The sequence below is a fragment of the Helianthus annuus genome, chromosome 12 (assembly GCF_002127325.2).
Source record: "Helianthus annuus cultivar XRQ/B chromosome 12, HanXRQr2.0-SUNRISE, whole genome shotgun sequence".
In the NCBI taxonomy this organism is placed as follows: domain Eukaryota; kingdom Viridiplantae; phylum Streptophyta; class Magnoliopsida; order Asterales; family Asteraceae; genus Helianthus; species Helianthus annuus.
The window spans coordinates 75,530,694-75,557,761 of record NC_035444.2 but is presented as its reverse complement, the minus strand read 5'-3'; positions in this window follow the sequence as shown (position 1 = coordinate 75,557,761).

The window sequence follows — 27,068 nt, the reverse complement described above, 5'->3', positions numbered from 1 at the left end:
TTGTCAGCTTCAAATTGTTTGAATTTTTCAGGAGGAGTCTGCTTGACCTTATTTTTGATCATTTCATGAATCCTGGCTACTTCTTTTTCAAGCTCAGGAATGGTCCAGTTTTTGTACATGTGCTTCTCCCCCTTGTATTTCTTGTAGGTCATGATGTTTTCAATGTAGTCTTTTCTCAAGGACTCATCTGCCCTTTCAGAGATTTGCTGACATACATTTTTGGCAAATTGCTCCATAGATCTGACCTTTGTGAGTAGAAACTGATAGTTTTGCTGAGATTCTCTATCAGATTTCCCATGTTTATTTTTGATTGAGATATCCTCTGCTTGCTTGGCCTTGATTTTCAAATATTCTTCAATATTATTTGGCCTGGGATATCCTTCAATCGATGGCAAACTCCTTTTGGCAGGGTCATCCTCATAATAGAAAGATTTGATTTCTTCCCTAACTGCTATGAGTTCCAAAGAAAATACAACACCTGCATGAGGTAATGGCTTTTGGATTTGAGCTGAAGAGAGGGGAATGGGTTTTGGAATTGTGACAAGTGCTTGGGATTTTGAAGCTGTTAGTGGTGGTGATGGAGAATCATCATCTGGTATGATAACCCTTTTCCTTTTTATTTTAGGAGAGGCAGATGATGTCTTGGATGGAACAGTGGTAATGATATGAGAGGCAGCGGTTTGTGATTGACAAACAGCTGTTGAAACAACTAGTGTTTCAACCACTGTTGTCATTACAGCAGATGTTGTAACATCTGCTGTCTTCTGCTTTTTGGCAGGAGGTGATGGTGGAGATGTTGTTTTAAGTGGTGATGGTGGTGATGGTAAGGCAGTGGTAGTGGTGTGTGTTGAAGTAGTGTGTGTTGAAATGAGAGCAGTTGTTGAAACAACTGAAGTACCGGCAGATGGTGATACAGCAGGAGTCTCAGCAGCTGTTTGGGTGGAGGTTTGATGTTGGTGGCTTTTGGATGGTGGTTTTGAAGTATACTTTGGAAGACTAGATGGTGTGGACTTAGGTTTCCTTACTTTTCTAGTAAGTTCTATTTTTGGAACAGGATTTTGAACATCCTTTTCATCAGAACAACCCTGCGCATTCAGCTTCATGAAAGTTCTCTTCTCCTCATTCCACCTTGACAAATCCTTTGCCGCTCTATCCCTTTTTACACTTATGACACCATCATCAAGTGCATTCTGGGTAACATCAACCTTCTTGCTACCATCTGGCAAGGGAATGTTTCTGAGCATTGCATCCTTTTCTGGATCAAGATACAACCCATTATCAATCCCTTTCTTTATCTACTCCTTAATTTTCTCCTCCTTTTTGGCATTATCTAGGGGGAGTTCATCAATAAAAAGAACTGTCGGAGGAGCACTGCCAGTGGTTGTCAACAGATGGGCCTTGATAGCCTTGGTGTCATCTTTTGTATCCTTGAACCTAGACTCCATTGTATTTTCAGATCTTGAACATGTTTTTCATGTTGCTGTTCAGCCAGTTGATGTTGTTGTTGGAGAAAAGGTTGAAAAAGGTTCCAGAGCTCATTTGTAACGTCTGCTGGTGGAGGAGCAGGTGCTTGAGGTGGAACAGCAGTGGATTGTACCATTTGAACTGTCAACAACTGTTGCAACATTTCTTTGATTTCTGCAACAGAGGTATCCAGTTTTTCGACTCTTTCCGTCAATTCCTGGTACTTTAAACCATCACCCAACTGAATGGGATCATCTGATTTCCCACTAGCAGTGGTTTTATCAGAGGTTGAGATAGGGAGTATACTCCTAACATCAACAACTGATGCCCCTTTTTCTTGGTATTGGGGTCTTCTTCCTTCAACACTTGATAATCTTTTGATGGAACCAGTGGTTAAAATAAACTCACTAGCAGATAACAGAGGTGTTATGGAAGGAATTGCCTTCAAGGAAGTCTTATTGATGTAACCACTGTCCAAGTGTAAACCTGTAAGTTCAACACTTGTAGTGGCTGCTTCACTTGGATTACCACCAAGAGTTACTTGTAACTCAAGGGGTGTAACCTCCTCAGGTTGTGTTGGTGGGTTAGCAAAGATTGATACATCAGGCCTAGTCTCATGTTGAGGTATATTCTCATGAACAGGTGATTGAGAAGGACTGGTTTGTGCCAGGTTCAAATCAATTGCATCCAACAGTAGTTTGGTGTTTGGGGGAATTGGGGATGTGAGTTTGGGTGTAGAACGAGGATTTGCCCCGGGTATTGGGCTGTGGATGATGGAAACAAGTGCTTCCAGAGCATCATGATGTGGTGACCCTTGTTGTACAACCTGTTCTTTTTGTGAAGAGACAGGAGGAGTTTCAGTTATGGTGTGAGATATTTTACCAACTGCTGTGAGGAAGAAGCAACAGTGGTTTGTTGTGACTTTTGTGTTGTCACAGGCAGTTGCTCTGGTATCTCATCCTCCAGAGTTGCCCTTTTGGTAGGTTTGGGGGGTTTTTGAGTTTTCTTTTTCTGTGGCTTTTTGGTGATTTTAGGTGTGGGTTTCAAGGCAGTTATTTTGCTACCTTGATCACCTTGAGCAGTGGGCTCAGCAGCAGATACCTGAGGAGCAGTGTTTGCTGCTAAATTCTGCTCAGGCACCTCTGCTTGTGTTTTGCAAGGTGTTGACATTCTTGTAAAAGTTTCCGCAGTTAAGCTGTGCATTTGTAGAGATTCACCTTGGTTTATTACAGCAATATCATCCTTACTGAATTTTTTCTCAAAATAATAACTTAAAAATCTTGGAAACAGTAAGAATGATTTTGTTTCAACATTTTTAACCAAATCATTGAAGATTACCTGGGAATAATTAAAGTTTTCTTCTTGAAGAATAGCATATCCCAGGTTTTGAATCTTCAATGGTATTTCATTAAAAGAAGTGGTTTTATTTGAAACACACATGAGGAGGGTATGGAATAAAAATCTTGTTGCAGGAGGGAAGAAACCTTTTTGTAAGGTATCCCTCTTCATCATTGTGTCTGCATACCCTCTCTCAATGAAGTCAATTTTTAACTCGTGTTTAGGGAAAGAATCTTTACCTTCCTGATCATCGAGCTGAAAGACCTCTGATATGGATTGCGGTGTGATGTTGACAGTTTTGCCCTTTAGAGAAGAGGTAATGGTAGTGACAGTTTCACCTTGTTTTTCAAGGGTTGCATTCTTCCAGAACTCTCTTTGGGTCGTCAAGTAAATTGGTGCATCGGCGGTTAACAAATTTTGTACTTTGTTGCATTAAGCATATCAAGGATGGAATCAAAGGTATCGGTGGTGCCGGGCTTTGTGAGAAGACCCAGAAGATTATGAGAAATTTTATGTGGAATTTCGGTGGGTGTAGCCTTTTGAGAGGCAGCTTTTGAAGATGATTTTGCAGAAGCCTTTGATTTGGTCATCGTTTTGAAGACGGCGATTGAAGAAATTTATGAAGAAATTTGATGAAATGCGAGGAAACTGCTTTGAGAAGAGAATTTTTGTGAATTCAATTCGACAGTAAAACCCTGTTTGGGGCTTGAAAGGGGGTTTTATGGAGAAAAAGTGAAGGCTGACGTGGCAGCGGTTACAAAAGATCTGACCACTATGTACTGTCCACGTACCATCCCCTGAAGAAGTGAAGGACAGTACTTTTGTGAAAGTTACTGAAGAAAGCAGTGGTTGTAACGGTATGGAAGGCAGTGGATGATTTTTGCTATCAGTGGATAGCTCATCAGTGGATACAACACTGATTTTGAACAACAATGTTTATCAAAGAAATGAGAGAACAGAGGATGGCTTTCAGCAGTGGACAGTCTTTTGAAGTAGAACAGTCTTTTGAACTCATCAGTGGTTATGGCAGACTTTTAAGGATTTTAATGAAAAAAATTCATTTTTAGCTATTTTTAAGGATGGATTTTTGATTTTCTGAAAACATTTTAATGCTTTTATTCATAGGAAAACAGGATTTTGCCTGTTATTCCATATTTAGTATGCCAATCCTAGAGATCAAGCTTTCAAAGGTGGATGTGTCTAATGCTTTGGTTAGCACATCTGCCAGCTGATCCTTAGTTGGAAAATGATGCAGAGAAATCAACCCTTTTTCATAGCAATCCCTCACAAAGTGATGTCTGATGTCGATGTGTTTGGTGGTTGAGTGAGAAACTGGATTTTTGATGATATTTTCTGTTGTCTGGCTATCCAACATGAGTGGTGTCTTCAAGGCAGTGATACCAAAATCCAGCAACTGATTTTGAAGCCAGAGCAGTTGGGTTGTACAGCTTGCAGCATCTATATATTCTGCCTCAGCAGTGGATGTGGAAACAGCTGCTTGCTTTTTGCTTTGCCAAGACACTAAGCAATTGCCTAGGAATTGGCACCCTCCTGAAGTGGACTTCCTTGTCTTGTCACATCCAGCAAAGTCACTATCTGAGAAACCTAAAAGCTCAATTTTACCATCAGCTGGATACCAGATACCAAGTGTGGGAGCACCTTTGAGGTATCTGAATATCCTTTTTACAGCAATAAGGTTTGACTTTCTGGGGGCTGATTGGGATCTTGCAAAGACAGATGTTGCAAACATGATGTCTGGTCTAGATGCAGTTAGGTACAATAAAGACCCAATCATGCTTCTATATAAGGTCTGATCAACCAAATCATCCTTTGCATCAGACATGACCAATTTATTGGTTGCAATGGGTGTACTACATGGCTTACAATCATCCATATCAAATTTCTTTAAAAGTTCTTTGGCATATTTGCCCTGATTGATGAAAGTGCCATTTTGCAGCTGCCTTACTTGGAGACCAAGAAAGCACTGGAGTTCACCCATTGCACTCATTTCAAACTCAGCTGTCATGAGTTGCCTGAACTCTTCACATATTTTATTGCATGTGCTTCCAAAAATAATGTCATCCACATAAATTTGGACAATTATCAAATCCTTTCCTCTCCATTTTAAAAACAGTGTTTTGTCAATTCTGCCTCTGGTGAAACCAATGGAGAGTAGAAAGGTGGAAAGAGTTTCATACCAGGCTCTTGGTGCTTGTTTCAAGCCATACAAAGCTTTATTTAGCTTGTAGACATGATCTGGATTAAATGGATCCTCAAAACCTAGAGGTTGATAGACATATACCTCTTCTTGAATCTTACCATAGAGGAATGCATATTTTATATCCATTTGGTACACCTTGATGTTGTGGTTGACAGCAAAGGCCAGAAAGAGTCTGATTGCTTCAAGTCTAGCAACAGGGGCAAAAGTTTCATCATAGTCAATGCCCTCTTCTTGTCTGTAACCTTGAACCACAAGCCTGGCTTTATTCTTGATAACAATACCCCTTTCATCAGTTTTGTTTTTGAAGACCCACTTTGTGCCAATAGGACTTACATTCTCTGGCAGTGGTACAAGCTCCCATACTTGTTGTCTTCTGAACTGTTGGAGCTCCTCTTGCATGGCTTCTACCCAGCTGTTGTCTTTCAGTGCCTCTTGGTACTTGACTGGCTGATGGAGTGATAGAAAACCAACAAAAAGACAAATGTTTTGGGATTGACTTCTTGTGAGCACTGTAAGGACCATCAAAAATGTCTCTAACTAACAAAACCAGACCCCTAAAAACCCTAGAGTACATGAAAAATCAAGAAAACAAAGTTTTGGGCTTCAGGCGGGCCGCGTAAAGGTTAAGCATGGCTTTACGCGGGCCGTGTCAACTAGGGAATTATCAGATAAGTGTCTAAGGTTTCAGACGGGCCGCGTAAAAGACAAGCTATGTCTTACGCGGGCTGCGTCAACTTACGGTTGACCGGATAAGGATGTCGGGGCCACGTGTTGACCAGCTGGGGACCTACTTGTGACCAATCAAGCCTACGCCTAGACTAGGTGGCCAGGCGGGCCGCGTAAAAGTAAGCCGAAGGCTTACGCTGGCCGCGTGAAGTCCCAATTTCAGCTATAAATAGCCTGTTGCATGCACAGTCCACTGGTGTTGAAACCTTTTCATAAAAACGAATTCTCAATACTGTAAACTCGAAAATTCAATTAGTATAGCGAGGCGCTGCTGCAATACCGGGTATTAACTCGATCACTATTACGATTCAACGTCTGATCGATTAAAACTATCCAATGGATGTTTAAGTGCTGCCCGCATTAGGGTTATACTTTGTTATTCGTTGTGATTCTGACAGGATATTTCGGTATTGCCCAAATCTGGGCTATGCTCTGTTATTCGTTGCGAATCCGCTGGATATTTAAGTATCGCACTTTGTCATTCGTTGTGAGGGTTGAATCTCGTGAATTGTCGTAACTGCTGTATTAGTTACTAACCTGGTTTATGTGCATTATTGTTTAAACTAGGTTATTCGGCTTATCAGTAGGCTAAATACTGCCTGTCTAAACTTGCAATGTGAGTCATTCTCTTTTTATCAACTGTTTTACAATACTCCAAATTATTTTCCAAAGTTATAATTACAGGGATTAAGTCTTTGTAACCACCAAATTACAGCCGGTATGTGGGGTATTGTGCATATTACTACTATTTTATCACTTTAGGTGGGCGAGCCTAAAATTTGTGATACTCGTCGCTATTGGGTGACAGGACCAATAGTGATATGACCTTAGTCACAGATCCGGTCGAGTGACAAATACTGTGGGTAATTGGTTGATAGAAACATTGTAATCTCCCTTAATACTGTAAATTATAACAACGTGTCATTTTATTTAAAATGAATGATTCACTCTGTATTTCCCCGCTGACAAAATATTTTTACAACATGTTTCAGATGACCTACTGTGAAGTAAGTACAAGTGCTACGGAGCACTCCCAAGCTTGAAGTAGTGGCTCAAATTAAATAAAGAAATAAATATGTTTTGTAAAATAAAAAAGGGAATTCCAATGAGATTCCTCTACTGTAAATTACGGGTTTATCCCGAATTATAAATAAATAAAACTCGGGCATTTTCAAGTTTTAAACGATCCTGATAAGACTTCCGCTGTAAATATAAAATACCACGGGTTTTCTGTCAGGCGGCTCCTGGACCAGGTCAAACCAGGCACGGGGGCCGTGACAGAAAAAGGTGGTATCAGAGCCACTTATTTAAGCCAATTAAGTATTTAGAAATACTTAATTTATCTGATTGCCATTATGTGATTTTGTGAAACTTTAGTTTACAAAATTTTAACTTAGGATTGTGTGCGTCTTTGTGTGTGTGCTAACAGCATGAACGAAATATCAGAAGCCCTACAGAATATTTCAATCCATAGTACAGATATGGATATCACCAGTATTACTACTGGATACCAGGCGGACGTAGAGGAGCCCATGGTATTTAAAGCCCAACCTCAGGAAAAACCTAAAGTAGTGAAAAAGAGACATAGGTGGGCAGGTTGGAGGCGTATGCGCAGGAAGAAGCCAGCAACCCAGAAAACCATGAAAAAGGACGATCCAAAAGATAAAGGAAAGGGAATAGAAACTGGAGAGAGTTCCAGGCAAAACCAGGAACCACTATCTTGGGAAGAAGAATTGGACCGTAAACTGTCACTAGGTGATATCGTCGGACCTGCCGATGAAACTCTCTTTAACTACCCAGCAGAAGCCCTACTGCCTGTTAACCTAGAACCTGCCATTCCAGACCCTATAGTTCACCCTAGACCTTTACCAGGAACACTAGAAGAGTGGTGGACTGCCGACTGGCAATTTCAGAACATTATGAATAGCCCTAACACTTTTCTCCCTCAATTCGACCCGGAACCTATACCAAACCCACCAATGAGTAACGAAAATTTAGCTGAACTCCGCCATTACGGAGAGGAGTTGGTGGATGCAGGAAATAGGATTCGGGAAGTAGGAGAGCAGATCTCCTGGAAATACGACGAGAGGGAACGTCGTTTCTGAAAAGCCAGTTAACAGGGAGTGCAGAGGGTGGTGTGGTTGTAATGTATAATACTAATAGTAAAATATAAATCTTGTAAAATAGTCTAAAAATAAAACGTTGTAAGATAACCAGTGTGTATGGACGCATACTATTAAAACTATATAAAATCGAATGGTCGCAAAGTCGACAATTTTGGTTGTACATGTTTTTGTGATTATTTGTTTCTTAATTTGTCTTTTCATGTTAATTGACTACTTGTTAATGTACAGAATGGGTAAGCAAAAGCTTTCGGATATTTACCATCAACTAGATAGTGCCCAAAAGACTAAGAAAACCTCGTCCCAACCAAATTCCTCAAGATATTCAGTGAATACCAATGAAGGAATATTTATTCGTAAAGCATCCTATGAAAACCCACTTACTCCCGAGAAAAGAGATTGGATTATTAGAAAAAGCCAAGAGAAAGTAGGAACGTCCAAATCAAAAGAATTAATAAGGAAATAGGTAAAAACCCGCCGTGGGAAGACAAATTAGATGAAAAATGGTCAGACCTTTATATGTTAGCTACTACTGCAGTGAATCTCAATCCTTAATTAAGATAAGTGGCCAAACCAAAAGCAACCATGATCATTAAATAAGTACGAGGGAATAAAATAAATGCAGGGTGTAATTGTCATAGTATGTTCTTAAATTTCAGTTGTAATAAATCTATAAGGTTGTTGTGTTTACTATATTAAATAAAGTTTGGTTGTAAAATATAAAAAGTCCTGTTGAGCCTTCGCAAGCTCACCCTAGTAAACGTACGCATGACGATACTGCCAGTAATAGTATCAATGGAGGCGGTAATAATAATGACATAATTCAAACCCCAATACATAAAAGGATGAAAGCTGCAACACCTGGTTGCACTTACAAAGAATTCCTCGCCTATAAACCTGTGGAATTTGCAGGCAACGAAAGGGCGACTGCGGCACTGCGTTGGTTAGAGAAAACCGAGGCAGTAATCAAAATAAGTAAATGTGCCGAGGAAGACATGGTCATGTACGCTTCTCACCTTTTCAAGGAAGAGGCGTTAGAATGGTGGAACACGATATTACAAGCTAAAGGAAATAACGTGATTTATGCCATGAGTTGGGAAGAATTTAAGCAATTGATAGAAAGAAAATTCTATCCCGAATATGAAAAAGAACAAATGGCAAACAAATTCCTAATCCACCGAATGGTGGATGTGGACTGTCGAGGGTATACTTCTAAATTCCTTGAGTATGCCAGGATTGTACCTACTCTGGCCTCGCCGGAACCGGTACTTATTTCTCGCTATATTTGGGGTTTGATTAGCGAGATCCGTGACATTGTCAAAGCAGCAAGACCTCGCACGATTGACGATGCAATAGAATTAGCCAACACCTTAACTGACGGCCTGGTACGCACTCGAGAAGAAAATAGAAAGAAGGATTTGGCCCAGAAAATTTCCCAAGGATTTCGTGTGGGTAATAGTAGTAATTTCAAGAGAAGGGGAACATGGCAACCTTCTGTTCCACCATATTGCAAAAACTGTAAGAAGAAGCATTTCGGAAAATGTAGGGAAACCTGCAATTTTTGCAAAACTGTAGGACATCGTGAAGAGAATTGCAGAAAGAAAACCATAGTCTGCTACAACTGCGGAGAAACTGGGCATTACATGCCAGATTGCCCTAAATTAGTCAAACCAGCAGACAACAAGGCCAAACCGGCTGAAGGAACTACCAAAAAGAACGTTAGAGCCTTCCAATTGACTACTCAGGAAGCCGAATTAATTCCTAATGTCATAGCTGGTACGTTTTTAGTTCACGACGTTTATGCAAAAGTATTATTTGACTCTGGTGCAAACCAAAGTTTTATAAATACTTCATTTTGCCAAGCCCTTAATTTACCTTTAACCGACCTTAGGCAAATTTTTACAGTCGAAACGGCAGATGGGAATTCTGTTAAAATAAATAAGGTTTTGCAAGAAGGGAAGATAGAACTTTTAGGCCATAAATTTTCTGCAAACCTGTTACCCATGAACTTAGCCGGATTCGATGTCGTGTTAGGAATGCATTGGTTAGTAGCCAACCATGCTCGAATTCTCTGTGATAAAAATTCCATAGAAATCCATACACCCACAGGAGAATTAGTAATAATTACCGGAGATAAGCCACAAAAGCCACTGAAATTTATTTCAGTAATAAAATTGGCCAGTTATTCAAGAAAACAAGGAATAGTATATATGGTTTCGGTAGTTATTAATAACGAAAGTAAGGAACTGGAGGATATCCCGATAGTATCCGAATACTCAGATGTTTTTCCAGAAGACCTACCAGGATTACCACCCGATAGGGAGGTAGAATTTAGAATTCATCTAATTCCAGGGACTATAACGATAGCCAAGGCACCCTATCGGTTAGCACCTACCGAAATGTTAGAATTAAAGAAACAGTTAGATGAATTACCAAGTAAAGGGTTTATACGACCAAGTTCCTCTCCATGGGGAGCTCCGGTGTTGTTTGTAAAGAAAAAGGACGGATCAATGAGAATGTGTATCGATTATAGGGAATTAAACAAAGTCACAATTAAGAATCGATACCCATTACCTAGGATTGATGATCTTTCTGATCAATTGCAAGGAGCTAGATATTTTTCTAAGATAGATTTGCGCTCCGGATATCATCAATTGAAGGTACAAGAAGAAGACATACCTAAAACTGCTTTCAGAACTAGGTATGGACATTACGAGTTTACAGTCATGCCCTTCGGATTAACAAATGCTCCAGCAGCATTTATGGACATGATGAATAGAATTTGTAAACCGTATTTGGATAAATTTGTAATCGTTTTTATCGACGATATACTTATTTACTCCAAAAGTCAGGAGGAACATTGTGAGCACCTGCATGCACTCTTAACTTTGTTAAGAAAAGAAAAGCTTTATGCCAAATTCTCGAAGTGTGAATTCTGGCTACAGGAAGTGCAATTTTTAGGACACATGGTGAATCACGAAGGTATTCACGTAGATCCTTCCAAAATTGAAGCGATCACTAAATGGAAGGCCCCGCAATTAGCAACGGAAGTTAGAAGTTTTCTAGGATTAGCTGGATATTATAGGCGCTTTATTAAAGATTTTTCTAACATAGCCGTGCCATTAACCAAGCTAACCTGTAAAGCCGTAAAATTTGAATGGGGACCTAGACAAGCAGAAGCCTTTAGGATTTTAAAGCAAAGATTAACAAATGCCCCAATCTTAGCATTACCAGATGGAACAGAAGATTTTGAAGTTTACTGTGATGCTTCTATGCTAGGATTAGGATACGTGTTAATGCATCGCAAAAAGGTAATTGCGTATGCCTCAAGACAATTGAAAAAGCACGAAGAAAACTACACGACTCATGACTTAGAATTAGGAGCAGTAATTTTTGCCCTTAAGATTTTGAGACACTATCTGTATGGAAGTAAGTTTACTGTCTATACGGATCATAAAAGCTTAAGGTATATATTTGGGCAAAAAGAATTAAACATGAGACAAAGAAGATGGATGGAAATTCTAAGCGATTACGACTGTGATATTCAATATCACGAGGGGAAGGCAAATGTAGTTGCAGATGCCTTAAGTCGTAAATATCATGAAAAACAAAAGCGAGTTCGTGCCCTTAGATTAAATCTACAGTTAGATTTAATGGAACAATTAAAGAATGTTCAAACCACAGCAATCAAGGATGATGCTGAAGAAATGAAAGGACGAACAGAAGAATTGGAACAAGGAAATGATATGATGGAATTTGGAGATTCCACAAGAAAAGGATTTGGGTACCTAAACAGGGGGATTTAAGGAATAAGATTTTAGAGGAAGCCCATAAATCTAGGTATACCATGCACCCTGGAAATAATTAGATGTACCAAAATTTAAGAAATAATTTCTAGTGGATAGGTATGAAAAAGGATATAGCTAGTTATGTATCTAAGTGTGTTACTTGTTCACAAGTTAAGGCAGAACACCAGAAACCTTCAGGGTTACTTCAACGGTTAGAAATGCCTGTTTGGAAATGGGAATTAATAACCATGGATTTCGTTACTAAGTTACCCAAAACCAGAAAAGGTAATGATGCGATTTGGGTAATTGTGGATCGATTAACCAAGTCAGCTCATTTTCTACCCATGAAAGAAACTTTCACCATGGCAAGATTAGCAAAATTATGTAGACGAGGTAGTATCCTTACATGGAGTTCCACTCTCCATTGTGTCAGATAGGGATAGTCGTTTTACCTCACACTTCTGGACAAGTTTCCAAGAAGCCATGGGTACTCGATTAAATTTAAGTACAGCTTATCATCCCCAAACAGACGGACAAAGTGAAAGAACCATTCAAACCTTGGAAGACATGCTCAGGGCGTGTGTAATAGATTTTGGGGGAAATTGGGATGATCATTTGCCCTTAATTGAATTCTCCTATAACAATAGTTATCATGCAAGCATTGAAGCTGCCCCGTTCGAAGCACTGTATGGACGCAAGTGTAGAACTCCAGTTTGTTGGGCAGAAATAGGAGAAAGTCAATTATCAGGACCTAAAATTGTACAAGAAACCACTGACAAGATAACTCAAATCAAGGAAAGACAAAAGACAGCTCGGGATCGCCAGAAAAGTTATGCAGACAATCGTCGTAAGCCACTGGAATTTCAAGTCGGAGATAAGGTACTTTTGAAAGTTTCTCCTTGGAAAGGAGTAGTACGATTTGGGAAGAAAGGAAAGCTGAGCCCAAGGTACATAGGACCATTTTCAGTGATCCAACAAATAGGACCAGTTGCTTACCGTCTACAATTACCAGAAGAATTAGCTGGGGTACATGATGTGTTTCATATATCCAACCTCTAGAAATGTCTATCTGACGAATCTCTGGTAGTACCTCTCCAAGATATGCAAGTAAATGAAAAGTTGAAGTTTGTTGAAAAACCACTTCAAATAGAAGATAGAAAGATTAAGTTTCTCAAACATAAACGACTGGTGCTAGTCAAGGTCAAGTAGGATTCAAAGAGAGGACCTGAATATACTTGGGAGCTGGAATCAGAGATGAAGCGCAAATATCCACACTTATTTCAATAAATCTCGAGGACGAGATTTCGATTAAGGTGGGGAGGATGTAAGGACCATCAAAAATGTCTCTAAATAACAAAACCAGACCCCTAAAAACCCTAGAGTACATGAAAAATCAAGAAAACAAAGTTTTGGGCTTCAGGCGGGTCGCGTAAAGGTTAAGCATGGCTTTACGCGGTCCGTCTCAACTAGGGAATTATCAGATAAGTGTCTAAGGTTTCAGATCGGCCGCGTAAAAGACAAGCTATGTCTTACGCGGGCCGCGTCAACTTACGGTTGACCGGATAAGGATGCCGGGGCCACGTGTTGACCAACTGGGGACTTACTTGTGACCAATCAAGCCTACGCCTAGACTAGGCGGCCAGGCGGGCCGCGTAAAAGTAAGCCGAAGGCTTATGCGGGCCGCGTGAAGTCCCAATTTCAGCTATAAATAGCTTGTTGCATGCACAGTCCACTGGTGTCGAAACCATTTCGTAAAAACGAATTCTCACTACTGTAAACTCGAAAATTCAATTAGTATAGCGAGGCGCTGCTGCAATACCGGGTATTAACTCGATCGCTATTACGATTCAACGTCCGATCGATTGAAACTATCCAATGGATGTTTAAGTGCTGCCCGCATTAGGGTTATACTTTGTTATTCGTCGTGATTCTGACAGGATATTTGGGTATTGCCCAAATCTGGGCTATGCTCTGTTATTCGTTGCGAATCCGCTGGATATTTAAGTATCGCACTTTGTCATTCGTTGTGAGGGTTGAATCTCGTGTATTGTCGTAACTGCTGTATTAGTTACTAACCTGGTTTGTGTGCATTATTGTTTAAAGTAGGTTATTCGGCTTATCAGTAGGCTAAATACTGCCCGTCTAAACTTGCAATGTGAGTCATTCTCTTTTTATCAACTGTTTTACAATACTCCAAATTATTTTCCAAAGTTATAATTACAGGGATTAAGTCTTTGTAATCACCAAATTACAGCCGTATGTGGGGTATTGTGCACATTACTACTGTTTTATCACTTTAGGTGGGCGAGCCTAAAATTTGTGATACTCGTCACTATTGGGTGACAGGACCAATAGTGATATGACCATAGTCACAGATCCGGTCGAGTGACAAATACTGTGGGTAATTGGTTGATAGAAACATTGTAATCTCCCTTAATACTGTAAATTATAACAACGTGTCATTTTATTTAAAGTGAATGATTCACTCTGTATTTCTCCCCTGACAAAATATTTTTACAACATGTTTCAGGTGACCTACTGTGAAGTAAGTACAAGTGCTACGGAGCACTCCCAAGCTTGAAGTAGTGGCTCAAATTAAATAAAGAAATAAACATGTTTTGTAAAATAAAAAGGAGAATTCCAATGAGATTCCTCTACTGTAAATTATGGGGTTTATCCCGAATTATAAATAAATAAAACTCGGGCATTTTCAAGTTTTAAACGATCCTGATAAGACTTCCGCTGTAAATATAAAATACCACGGGTTTTCTGTCAGGCGGCTCCTGGACCGGGTCAAACCAGGCACGGGGGCCGTAACAAGCACCCCTTCATTGATGTTGCCAATAATTTGATTTTGTGGATGAGATTTCAAGAAGATGAGCTCTCCTTGGTATGGAACAATAGCATTGAGTGGTGAGGGCTGCAGATGTGTATCATCTGAGCTAACCACTGCTGGTGACTTTAATGACCCAGCAGTGGCTTCAAAAGGTGGTGGCATAGGGGGTAATGGTGAGGACACATGCTGACTTTGATCCACTGTTTGAGGACTTTTGTCAGCAGTGTTTGATGAGGTGGAAGCAGGGGTTAAGGAGCTACTTTGATCAACAACTGTTGAGGTAGCAGTGGTTGAGCTTTGACAACTGTTTTGAACAACTGATGCTCTTCTCATTGAAGCAGACTTTTGAGGAATGATGATCTCATATCCATAGTCTGGTGATGAATCCTCTGATGGACCTGCACTGTTAGTCTTGACAACAGTATTTTCAAAAGTGAATTTATCAAGATCAAACAATTCTGCAGGGTTTACTGGGATTTTCATTGATGAAAGTTCATTGAACTTTACATTCAAAGTCTCTTCCACTGTTTTGCTCCATGTGTTAAACACTTTGTAGGCCTTAGCAGTGGTTAAGTATCCCAGGTGATAACCACAATCAATTTTGGCTGCAAACTTTGAGATAGAATCTTTTAAGTTTATAATGAAGCATGGGCAGCCAAAAACTTTGAAATATGAAATCAGTGGCTTTATTTTATACAGTAGTTCATAGGCAGACTTTTGATGCCTGGGGTTGATTAAAACTCTGTTTTGGACATAGCAAGCAGTGTTTACTGGTTCAGCCCAAAAAGTTAATGGCAAACTTGAATCTGCAAGCATGGTTCTGGCAGCCTCAATCAAAGTTCTGTTCTTCCTTTCAACAACCCCATTTTATTCCAGTGTTCTTGGAATGCTATACTGTCTCACAATTCCTTTTGACACACAGAAATCATCTAGCTCCTTGTTCCTCAACTCTGTGCCGTTGTCACTTCTGAAGATTTTTACTGGAAGGTCAAACGACTTTTCAACCTGTTTCACAAAGTCTTGCAGAATGCCTGCAGTCTCATCTTTTGAGTGTAAAAAGTAAGTCCATGTAAACCTAGAAAAGTCATCAACTATAACCAAACAATATCTCTTTTTCTTGAGACTCATAACTTTAACTGGGCTAAACAAATCCATATGAAGCATTTGCAAACATTTGGTTGTTTTGGATTCATCAATGGATTTGTGTGAGCTTTTATGTTGTTTTCCTTTTAGGCAGGAAACACAATGCTCAGAACAGGTGAACAGTTTTTGAGGTAAACCTCTTACTAACCCTTGTTTTGAAATGGCAGTGATTGTCTTTAGATTTGTGTGCCCCAGTCTTCTGTGCCATAGTTCTGTCTCTTTGTTTGAAGCAACTGAGAACAGACAGGCATCAGCTCTGGGGCACTCTTTTGACATATCAACAACATAAACATTGCCACTTCTTTGAGCAACAAGTTTAGTTTTACCACTTTTGATTATTGCTTCAATCTTGTTAACCATTTCTGGTCCAACAATCCTACAACAATCCTTTGCGAAGAATGAGCCATACTCCTTGTCACTCATTTGTGATACACTCAGGAGGTTGAATTTTAGATTGTCTATAAGATTGACATTTTCAAATTTTACATTTCCAGATTTTACTGAACCAGTCCCCATAACCTTCCCTTTACTATTATTACCAAAGGATATATCACCCCCTCCATGAATTTTGAAGTCTTGAAGAAGGGCTTTACATCCTGTCTTGTGCCTGGAGCCTCCACTATCTACATACCAAAGACTATCTAAGCATGCAGAAGCTCCCTGCACATGAAGTAAAAGGATTAGTTCATTAAGGTCTCCAAAGCCAATAAGGCTTTGGATGGGGTCTCAACAGTGTCTGGAATGGTGGCAGGTGTATGGACAGTGGTTAGCTCAGGGGTTTGAACATTTTTGGGAATGCTCTTTTCTAACCACTGTTGGGGGTCTTGACCCATCATCTGTTGATAACCAAAAGGATGCTTGTTCACTCTTGGTTTAGAGGGCTTTTTGAAGGCCTCATAAATGTGTGGAATCCTTTGGTATGATGCTTTTTCCTTGCCTTTTCTGAAATGATTGGTTGGAGGTGCATCAGTCACTTGTACATCCCTTTGAACAGATGTTTGGTTCAGCTGTTTTGTGACAGCAGTTTAGACAGGGACAAACAGTGGTTGTTTCTTGGTGAATTTAACAGATGATGCTGATGAACTTAAGGATGTTTTTGCAGTGTACTATTTCTTCTTCTCATCAAAGTTTTTGAGATACACACATTCCTTAGTTTTGTGGTTATTTTTACCACAGATGGTGCAGCTTTCAGCAGGAACAATAACATTTGTTTTGTTTAGATCATGTGCTTTTAGATGAAAACAATCTTTTGTTAGATGATTCCTCTTTTCACAAAAATCACAAAACATGTTTTTAATCTTTTCTCTTTTCTTCCTTTTCTCAGATTCATTTGCAACAGAGTTTTGAACCTCTGTTGGGATATCTTTGATAGGAATGACCCTTGCTTTTGGAGCTTTTACACCATCAGTGGTTGTGAAATCCATTGGTTTAAAGTTTTCCAGGATGTCACATGTCACACCCTGGCTTTGCGGAAGCGTGGGTTTATTTGGTGTGACTTCTTAATACACACCCTGGCTTTGCGAAAGCGTGAGTTTATTTGGTGTGACTTCTTAATACCATAGCTTAATCACAACCAAGCTATATGAATTTAAAACCATGCAGATCATCCATTGATTAAAGTCTTAAAATCAAAATACCACAACATTGTTTTAAAATGCAGACACATGCATCGAGTTTACAATACTACAAAATAAAAACATTGTTCTTAAGACGCAACCACAACATAAATCAAACACCGTTTAAGACTTGCGACTCGTCCAGGTAAAAGTCGCAATCCCTAAACGAGGATGATCCCATAACTCTAACGCAGCGTAGAAACGTAGCATACCGTGCCAGATCCTTAATTACCTGAAATACATGTAAGTTGGAAAAATCAACAAAAAAAATGTTGAGCGAGTTCATGTGTAGTGAGTATGTAAAACCTTTGTAAGTATAAAAACCCTAGTATGTAGCAAATAAGGAAATAAAGAGATCACCAATGGTTTGCAAGGCCATTGATATGTGTGAAGTACAGTAGGAAGACTCAAACCTAGCAGATTTTTGCGTTAGGCACAAAGTCACCCCGAGGTCCGTACTGTTGGGCCTGAGGCTGGGCTCGCTACACCCAGATAGATCTACCGCTACTGTCCCTCGGTCCTACACTGAGGATTAATGGCCTTCAGTTCCCTTCAGTTCCCGCCTACCCACTCACATGATCTAAGTAGTAACCCTCCTTACGCTAATCATATCATGTGTAGAAGTATTCGTAATCATAGTAACATGTATTTTACCCCCGCAGTTTAGAAAACTGAAAACAGTTAAGAGAAAAGGGGGACATGAACTCACCGAAGTGCGTCTCTAAAAAGTATCTCCCAGTCAACCTGCTATGCGACAACCTACACGTACTAACTTCTATTAGACGGGCGGCCGCGCCTTAGCTTAAGGTTTAAGTTTTTGAGAAATAGTTAGACAACTATTTCGTGATTACACTTCGTAATTATTTGGTAAATATATTCCTTCCCAAGGATGGGGGTTTTAATACATGTGCGTTTATGTATCTTCAAAATATATTATTAAGTCTCACTTAAAATATATTTTAATTCTTTCTCCAAAATATAAATATTTTTCCCAAAAATATTATATTTTATTCCATATAATTTTTCCAAAATAATACTTTTGTCAAAATACGCGTTTAAGAGTATTTTCTGAAAATACGTAAGTTACAGTTACAATTCGGGTGGTAATAATAATAATACCGGTGTAACTTAAATATTATGAAGGTGTTCGTATTATTTTGGAGTTGTTACTTTTCAGTGTATACGAGTTATATTATTTTTACTCTAAAAATAATATTTGTATAGTTTCACAAAATAATCATAAAAATTCACACAAGTGCTATTATAAAAATATATATTCTAAATATATATTTTAGCAAGTTTTATTTGTGAAAATCCCACCTTCGACACTTAGAAGTTTTTTAATAAAATCATGGCGAAATTTATTTGGGAAAACAAGTTAAAAATATAGTTATAGACACTTGTCACCAACAATATTTCCAAGTGTTTATATTTCTGTAAAAATTTCGCCAGAGTTTCCCCTGTAACTGGAGGTGGCCACGCTTTCAAGCATATCATTTTCTTTTATAAATTCAATCAACAATGTTCCTAACATCAACAAACAATGTTTCAACAGCAACTAGTTCAAAAATATACGTAAATCGCAAACACATGAACTTGTGGGTTATGTAAAAGTGTGTAGTAATCTTCCAATATTCTTAGTAGATCTTTCTATCTTTGTAAATAAAATCGTTTCTTGAAAATCTTATTTTTAAAGAAAGTGTAAGTTTACAACTTCTCGGTCAAAAGTTACGAACATATTTCTTTGGTAAAACCTTTTGTTACATAAGTGTCTACGCACTAGTTTGCTCACAAAAACACATTTGTTTCAAGAAGATCCGGCTTCTAAACATGATTTCATTTGACACTTGGTTCTTCGAAAATACCACTTGTAGATCTTTAGATCTACTAGTTTTGGACTCTATTTTATAAGAAAAACTCTTTTTACACAAGTTCATGTAAATAAGTAGTAGTGTTTGTCATCTAATCATTTTCACACTTAAACATACACTAGTTCATGTTCCATGAACATGACTTAGCCGGGTTAGATGACGATCCGAACTACTACTAGCATAAAACAACATAAAAGAACCATAACAAAAGAAGATCCAAGAGTTTTACACTAATATTCATTCTTTAACCAACATGTTCATCATTTTTAGTAGACTTTTAGTTTTGATCTCTAGTGTTCATGATTTTTATCCGACAAATTTCTTATTAACCACTTTAGATAAGATCAAGAAGGTGTTTAGAGTCACTTACTACTAGCTCAAGGCTAGGGAAGAAACTAGACGAAAAATAGGTGGTTAATAGCGTTGTGGTGAGGTCCTTGGCAATCCGTAAGCACCGAGCTTCCTTATACGTGATCCTTCACCCTTGAGTGTATGTAAAATCACAAGATTGAAAATGGAAAGTGATGATGGTTGTGGCTTGGTGGTCGGCCGATTTCGTTTGGGGGGGGGGGGTAAATGGGTTTGGTTTCTAAGTAGACATTTAGATTAGTTAGTTTAGTTGGAGATTAGTTAGTGTAATATTTGTGTTGTAATTTATAACGGGTGTTAGGGTACTCGGGGACCCTAACTGGCTCAGAAAAAGAAAGACAATGTTAGTGACAATATTTTTATGTCTCGGGTTAAGTCCGGTTGTTCGGTTGAATACTGATCCGTTAGAGTGCTTAACAAAGCTTTAAGGTGTCTTCATTATTATTTTTAGTGACACAAAGAATTCCCTACACTTTGGAAAGTGTCTAGTATTATTTTCCCATGTTTTGCACTTTACTAGTTAGCTAAAATGCTGAATTTTTGTTTTAAAATGCAGGATTTTGTGTTTAAAACATGTTTTAGGCACATCCGGTCACTATAACTATCACCTAGTGACACAGTTCTACAACCCTCATTTCCCTACACTCTTTACTAGTGTAGTAAACTATTCCCGGCTCATACAGGCCTTAGAGGCAGTGTCTGCCTAGTGCTGGCTATGTCAGCACGTTTAATGGGTTATCCGTTCATTGTGCTACTGTGCTTTTGGGCATCAAGTTTGTCACTAAAGTTCTGTGCAAATAAATGGAGTGACAGTTAATAAAGTATGATGCAAGTATGTGTATGTATCAGTATTCAAGTAGCAGTTTATCCACATTTGCAAGCAAGCACAGTAATTAAGCAGTAATTAAATATTAATTAATCCGTACGGATACCTGATTTGGTGAGGGTTGTCACATTCTCCCCCCGTTAGAAAAATTTCGTCCCGAAATTTTAAGTTCTGCTTCTAGTTGCAGGAGTCTTGGGAAATAAGTGGGGGTACTTTTCTTTCATTCGGTCCTCACGTTCCCAGGTGTATTCTGGACCGTGTCTTGCGTTCCAACGAACCTTGACGAGTTTGACACTGCTCCGACGGGTTTTGTTCACTTTCCAATCTGTAACCTCAACCGGTTCTTCGACAAAATGGAGCGTGTCGTCGATATGAATCTCGTCTGCAGGAATGACAACAGTATCTTGCGTTGGACTTTTCTTTAGATTTGATACATGAAATGTATCGTGAACACCGTTCAGCTCGGCAGGTAAGTCCAATTTATACGCTACTAACCCAATTCTTTCCAGAATTCTGAATGGACCAATTGTAACACCTTGAAAATTCCTGTCCAACGAGATAAAGACACGTGTCATGTGGGACAAATGTGTCAGAAACCGGGTCAAATACAAGGATGCGTGGTAGGATTTTAAGAGGGCGTCATGTTATTAAAACACCTCTGAACGACCCAAGGGCGACATGTTATTAAAGCACCTCTGAGCGACCCGAATTTATAAATCCCAAGATCCATAAACTATTTGATAAACATCTTGTATATTTTACCGGCTAATTCTAAATAAACAAAACTCCATCCTTTGTAAGGAAGTTGGATTATTAATAAGTATTACTACAATAAATTCTGATTTTAAATACTAATCTAGTGTGAAATGGGAGTTGATGAAAATTCAAGCTTTCCTTGTAACTTCCGTCAATTTGCAAGTCCCACAAGAATCCAAGTTAAAAAGGGGGACATGTAAGAACCATGCAAGCATGCAATGGCTGATCAGATGGTCCCACAACTGAAAAAGATGGCTTGGATTCGGGTTTGTTGATTGCATGGTCAAGACTTGGAAAGTTTACAAATTTTTGTCCTCTGACCATCGGTTACGGACCGTAAGGCCCTAGGCTTACGGTCCGTAAGGAGGATACCTGGGCGTGTTCAGCAAAGGTCAGTTACGGACCGCAACAATCTAAGCTTACGGTCCGCAAAGGTTGCATACGGACCGCAAGAGTTTATGCTTAGGGTTCGTAAGCCTGTCGCTGGCAGCAGGATTTGGACAGCTGCCTGTTCAGCCTGTTACACCGACTTAGAAAGGTGGTTTTCGAAACAATGGCCTTGCTAGGCAGTATTTAGCCCTCTAGGGACATCTGGGATGATCTTGTAACTATCCTAGACTACCTTGGCATGATCTTGAGCCTCTTGGTTCACTATAAAAGGGACTTAAGTGGTGACCATTTGGACTTGCGCATTCACATTACACTCAAGGCACTCTTGGAGCTTTTCTGGACATCAACCAAGATTCCCTTAAGCCTCTAATCCTTCTTAGGACTCTTGTAAGTGTCCTTAACTTCCTTTAATTCGTTTTAAGCATAGTAATTAGCTAAAAGTCAAACCGTCGTAATTAAGGTTTGACTTCGTGATTAATTAAAATGTGCTCTGTCAAATCACGAATTAAAAGTACCTTTAAGTAGGTAATTACGTGGGTGATAAACCCTTAAAAGGGTATTTCCAGATTCCCACTCTAAACATGTCAATTGTCGAGTCAAAGCTTATTATAAAAAGTCAACAGAATGCTTATTTGCGGATTAATGCATAATTAGTAATGTAGGGTGCATGCAACCTATTTGATCATTAATATAACTTGGTAAATAATGTAAGAACATGTTCCAACATGTTCAACTCGACAATTTTCAGTTTAGGCTCGGTTTGGAACCGAAAGTCGCAAAGTTTGACTTCTGCTTTGACTTTCAGTTCTGACCCGTTTAAGCCGAGGTTAGGATTGCCTTAGAGCTTCTTTTGGAACCTATTTACATGTTAGTATAACTCTCTGAGATTATACAACTTGGTTCATTAGATATCCTATTCACATGCATGTTTTCGTTAATCGCTTATATGTTGACCATTATGCCCATTTGACCTTAAAACATGATTTTTGAGAATGTAAAAGGGTAGGCACCTTAGCTACTGATTTATAAAATTGTACCCAAAATTTGAAGTCAGTTTGAGGTCTAGATTAAGAGTTATGCTCAATAGCGTAATTAAGAGCTTCTTTACTAATTAAACGGCGTAAATTATGTATAGCCTATCAAAACCCAAATTTTTATACCAAACTTTTTACTCACTGTTATAAAATAATATTTTGGGATTTTTGGTGATTTTTATTTATTTTTAGGCTGAGCATAACTTAGTGTTCTAAGATTAATTCGGTTTATGCCGGTTTTGCCCTTTTTAGCCATAAAATGAGTTTTACAAATCCTTTTGACCTCAAACCAATTTCTACTGATTTGTTATGATAAATAAATTATTTTGAGCCTTCTGGAATGTTAAAAAATATCAGATTTTTACAGAAAACCCGGAAATGGCTCCAAGTCGCCTTTTTGGCATCTTTAACGCATAAGTGTGCACTAGAGCCTTATTAAGCTTAAAGGATTGAACCTACTGATATGATCAGTGAATTTTTATATTTTAAACAGTAGGCAAATGTATTTGACTCTTATGGTTACTCGTTACGCCTTATACGCGTTATCAGCTTATGTGACTAGTTTGGCCATTTTAGCCGAAACGGGTCAAACCATATCTTTTTGGTCTCAAAATCCAGAATGTGATTATGTTACCCATATAAAACAAGTGTGCAAGCTTGTTGGGACAAAACCACATTCTAAAACGGTCTTCGCCTTATTGTGCGTTTAAAACCGTAATCTTTATATAAAACTAACCCGGTCTAAGCTTAAGACCCGTTAGGATTCTAATAGGTTATTAAAACCTTAATTTCCAGATCTAGGAGCCCAGTAAAAGCTACGTGCACTTGTTATATTTGGTTTATACTTTGCTCAGGTAAATACGTTTAACTTATTTTCCCTATACGGGCTTGGGATACGGTATATAAAATACCGCTTGGTCGGGGAATTGACCTTAACCGGTCTTGGTTATGTGCAGTCAAATTAACCCGTTTGAAAATGATGTTTTGTTTGTTTAAGGCCTTTGGGGCTTAATGACCATGTCCCGGATATCCTTGGCATCATTCAAAGAATGGCCACGACCTTAGCACTCGGGTGTAGGCGTACACCCGTAGTGTTGTACAACATGTATAATCGTCGGTACGAGAGAAGTCTCGCAGCGAAATTATATTAAGTGGTGTGTCTATTAATCTTTAACCCGGCATGACCCGGGCTACCGAACGCAGAACGAACATGTAATTCTTTTACAAGATTATTAGGCAAATAATTATCCCAAGTTATAAAAAGTTTTATGCCACGAGCATTTAAATCAATTTTAAACATTTTCAAAATGAGTCAGTTAAATTGTATTTACCAGTGTAAACTGACGTATTTTCCAAAAAGACTAAGTGCAGGTACTACGCGTAATAGGCTGGTCACTCCTTAAGCATCCATAGAAGTCTCGCAAGCTTAGGATGCATGAAGTCTGTTGAAATGAAGTTTCCTTTTTATTTGATTCTGCCTGTGGATTCTATTTCGACATTTGTGATACTCGAATATTACAATAATTTAAGTTGAAATAAATCTATCTTTGCTTCCGCTGTGCATTATAATTTGTGTTGTTTGACTATGATGATATCAACTGCGTCACGTTAATCCCCCACCGGGCCCACCGGTGACACGTGGAAATTAGGGGTGTGACAGGTTGGTATCAGAGCCAACACTGAGTGAATTAAACACTAGCCTTTTGTGTTTAGTCTCAGTGCACGAATTGCACATTCTTCGAGTTCTGAGTCTAGACAAAGAACATAGGACAAACTCTGTTTTGTTTTATTTTTGGGTCTTATTATTATATGTTGTTGTTGTTATCTAAAACTTGTATGCAGGTCAACATGCCACCAAGATTTCTTCGCGGTCGAGGCAAAGGACCCGTCACGGGTCACGATCACGAAGCCGGGCCTTCGCACCGGCGTACCCCATCCATTACCATGAGCACTAGTCCACAAGAGCCGTGGAGGCTCTATGTTGAACCCAGGAGACGATCAGTTTCCCTCAGTTCTTCACCTTCTTACCAGCACTCCTTTGGCCCCAATCGGAAAATGAGCCCAACGAGCAACCACCCTCTTTCATACCTTTGCAGAGATCCAACTCTCACCACTCCTTTGGTGACCCAACCCCAGTTTTCCAAAGCCGATTCAACCCGGCCAACATTTTTCCAGAACCCGGGGGTTTTAACCCACTCGGACCGGAAGACCACTTCTCTGGGGAAAATGACATGGACGAGGATACTGATCCAATGGAGCCTGCTACAGGAACGCCGAACCACCCCATCGAAATCTCGGATGGGTCATCTTTCCACGGATCACCGTACCGCGGTCCGGATAGTTACCAAGAGAGGTTCAAGCAGTGGGACTGGTACTTCACGCCCTCTGAGCACTCGTCCCCGTATCAGCAACAGCAGCAGCAAGATCCTTCTAAGGATCAACGATTTGTGGCAGTCACTCCGCCACCACCACCACCAGTGGAACAGCAGCCGCCTCCAGAGCCACCGAGGCGGAGGAGGTCGAACGCACGGATGTCCGTGCGAGGGGGTGTCCGCATCAGCACACCCCAACCATCAAGTGGCAGCCATTATCCGCCACTTCAGGAGGAAGAGGAAGAACCACAAAGGGGGGGGGTCCATCAAACCCCATACCAGAAGTCAACTCAGTGCCTGTGGCACCTCCGCCGGGTTTTGACAACCCAATCCCTGCTTATGCCGGTTCCGCGGCATACAACCCATTTGAAATGCCGGGCCACAACAGCTTTAACTATGCCAACGTGGACCCCTATCAGGAGGCTTGGGATTACAACGCTCGACACCCTGAAGGGCCCTATGGTGGTCCTTGGACTACTGGGTACCCTCCATATGTGTTCCAGCAGCCACCACCTCCTCAGCCGTTGTACCAGCCGCCGCAGCCACAGCTTATTCCGCCAGAGCGCCAGCAGGAGGTCCTTGAGAGACTGGACCGTTGTGAACGGGAAATCCAAACTGAGCGCAGACACAACAGAGGTTTCTTCAAGGGACTATCAGATTTGATCAAAGGAAAGTCCAAAAGGAGGGACCATTGAAGATCTTAGTATTTTAGTTGTAATCAGTCCCTGCGTGGACTTGTTGTTTCTGTATTCAGCTCCTGCGCGAGCTTGTCTTTTTGTATTCTGCCCCTGCGTGGGCATGTCTTTCAGTTAACCCCTGCGTGGGTTTGTTTGTTTTTTTGTTTATTGTTTGTTGTATTTCGCCCTTGCGTGGGCATGTTATTTGTAGAAGTCCCGTTTAGGGCAAGTATTGTACTGTTGAATCTTTATTTAGTGAAATGTTGCATTTAAAATTTTCATGATTGTTGTTATAAATAAGTATATGAATAAAGTTAAAATAAAAAGGTAAAATGAGAATAACATTTCCTAAATTAAAGAAGACCTACCATTAATATAAAATGGCAAAATCTAAAAAGGGACAAGACCTAGCCACATGTCATTTTAAGACAAGGCCAAGATGGTATCTCCATAATTAGATTCAGGTCCATAATTAACGTCTCAACTTAGGATTGATCTGCGTTATAAAGAGAATCTAAACACGTGTCGTCGCAGACATGGCCAAGATGGTAGAACCTGTCTAGAAGATTCCAAATTCTGTTAACATCTGTAAGTATGTTAACATATTGGGCAAATTGTGACCCAGTAAAAGTCACATAGGCCATCATTGAAAATTGGGTTAATTTGAAATTCCCTGTAAGTAAATGTCCATTCCTTGAGAATGAAGTGCCTACGGGTAATAATTAGTGTCCTAGGGACTAAGAGACAGTTTGAGTCTGTAACTCACTGTCTAGAATAAGGTAATGAACTGTGATTCAGACCCTAATACCTTGATTCTGTAAGAATCCGGGTTATAAACTAACACTGTCCTTGTGACTAAGTTATATGTTAATTCTTAATTATAATATAGGATTACAATACAGATCCTGAATTAATATTTGATTAATAAATTAACCTGCAATGGCTATTTAAAACCATGGTTAATAAAATACATAAAATACTGTATTACCTGTTAAATAAAGCCTTGCCCATTATTGTTATATGTAGCATTTGAAGCTACATGGCGGGGTCGGATGAAGTGAATAGTCGTCCGGTGGAAAACCACGATAATGCAAAGATACAGTTAACTGGTGCGGAGTTGAAAGCACTGGTAGATGATGCGGTTACAAAGGCATTAGAAAGACAGTACAGTGAATACAGTGGGACCCATAGTAGGACCCTGTCTACACCGCATAATAAGTCTAAGACTCATTCGGAGTCTCACAGCAAGCCACCATCTGTCCAACCCAAGTCTAAGAAGGAAGAATCTAAGAAGGATGACGATAGACATTCTTCGAATGAAAATGATAATCATTCCAAGAAGATTGTGCTTTATGATGCCCCACGTGCCAAGGGTTGCACGTATAAATACTTTGTGTCTTGTAAACCCCGGGATTTCACTGGGGAGAAGGGGGCAGTGGACTGTATGACTTGGCTTGATGAAATGGAGACAGTAGTAGATATAAGTGGCTGTGCTGAAAGAGATATTGTGAAGTTTGT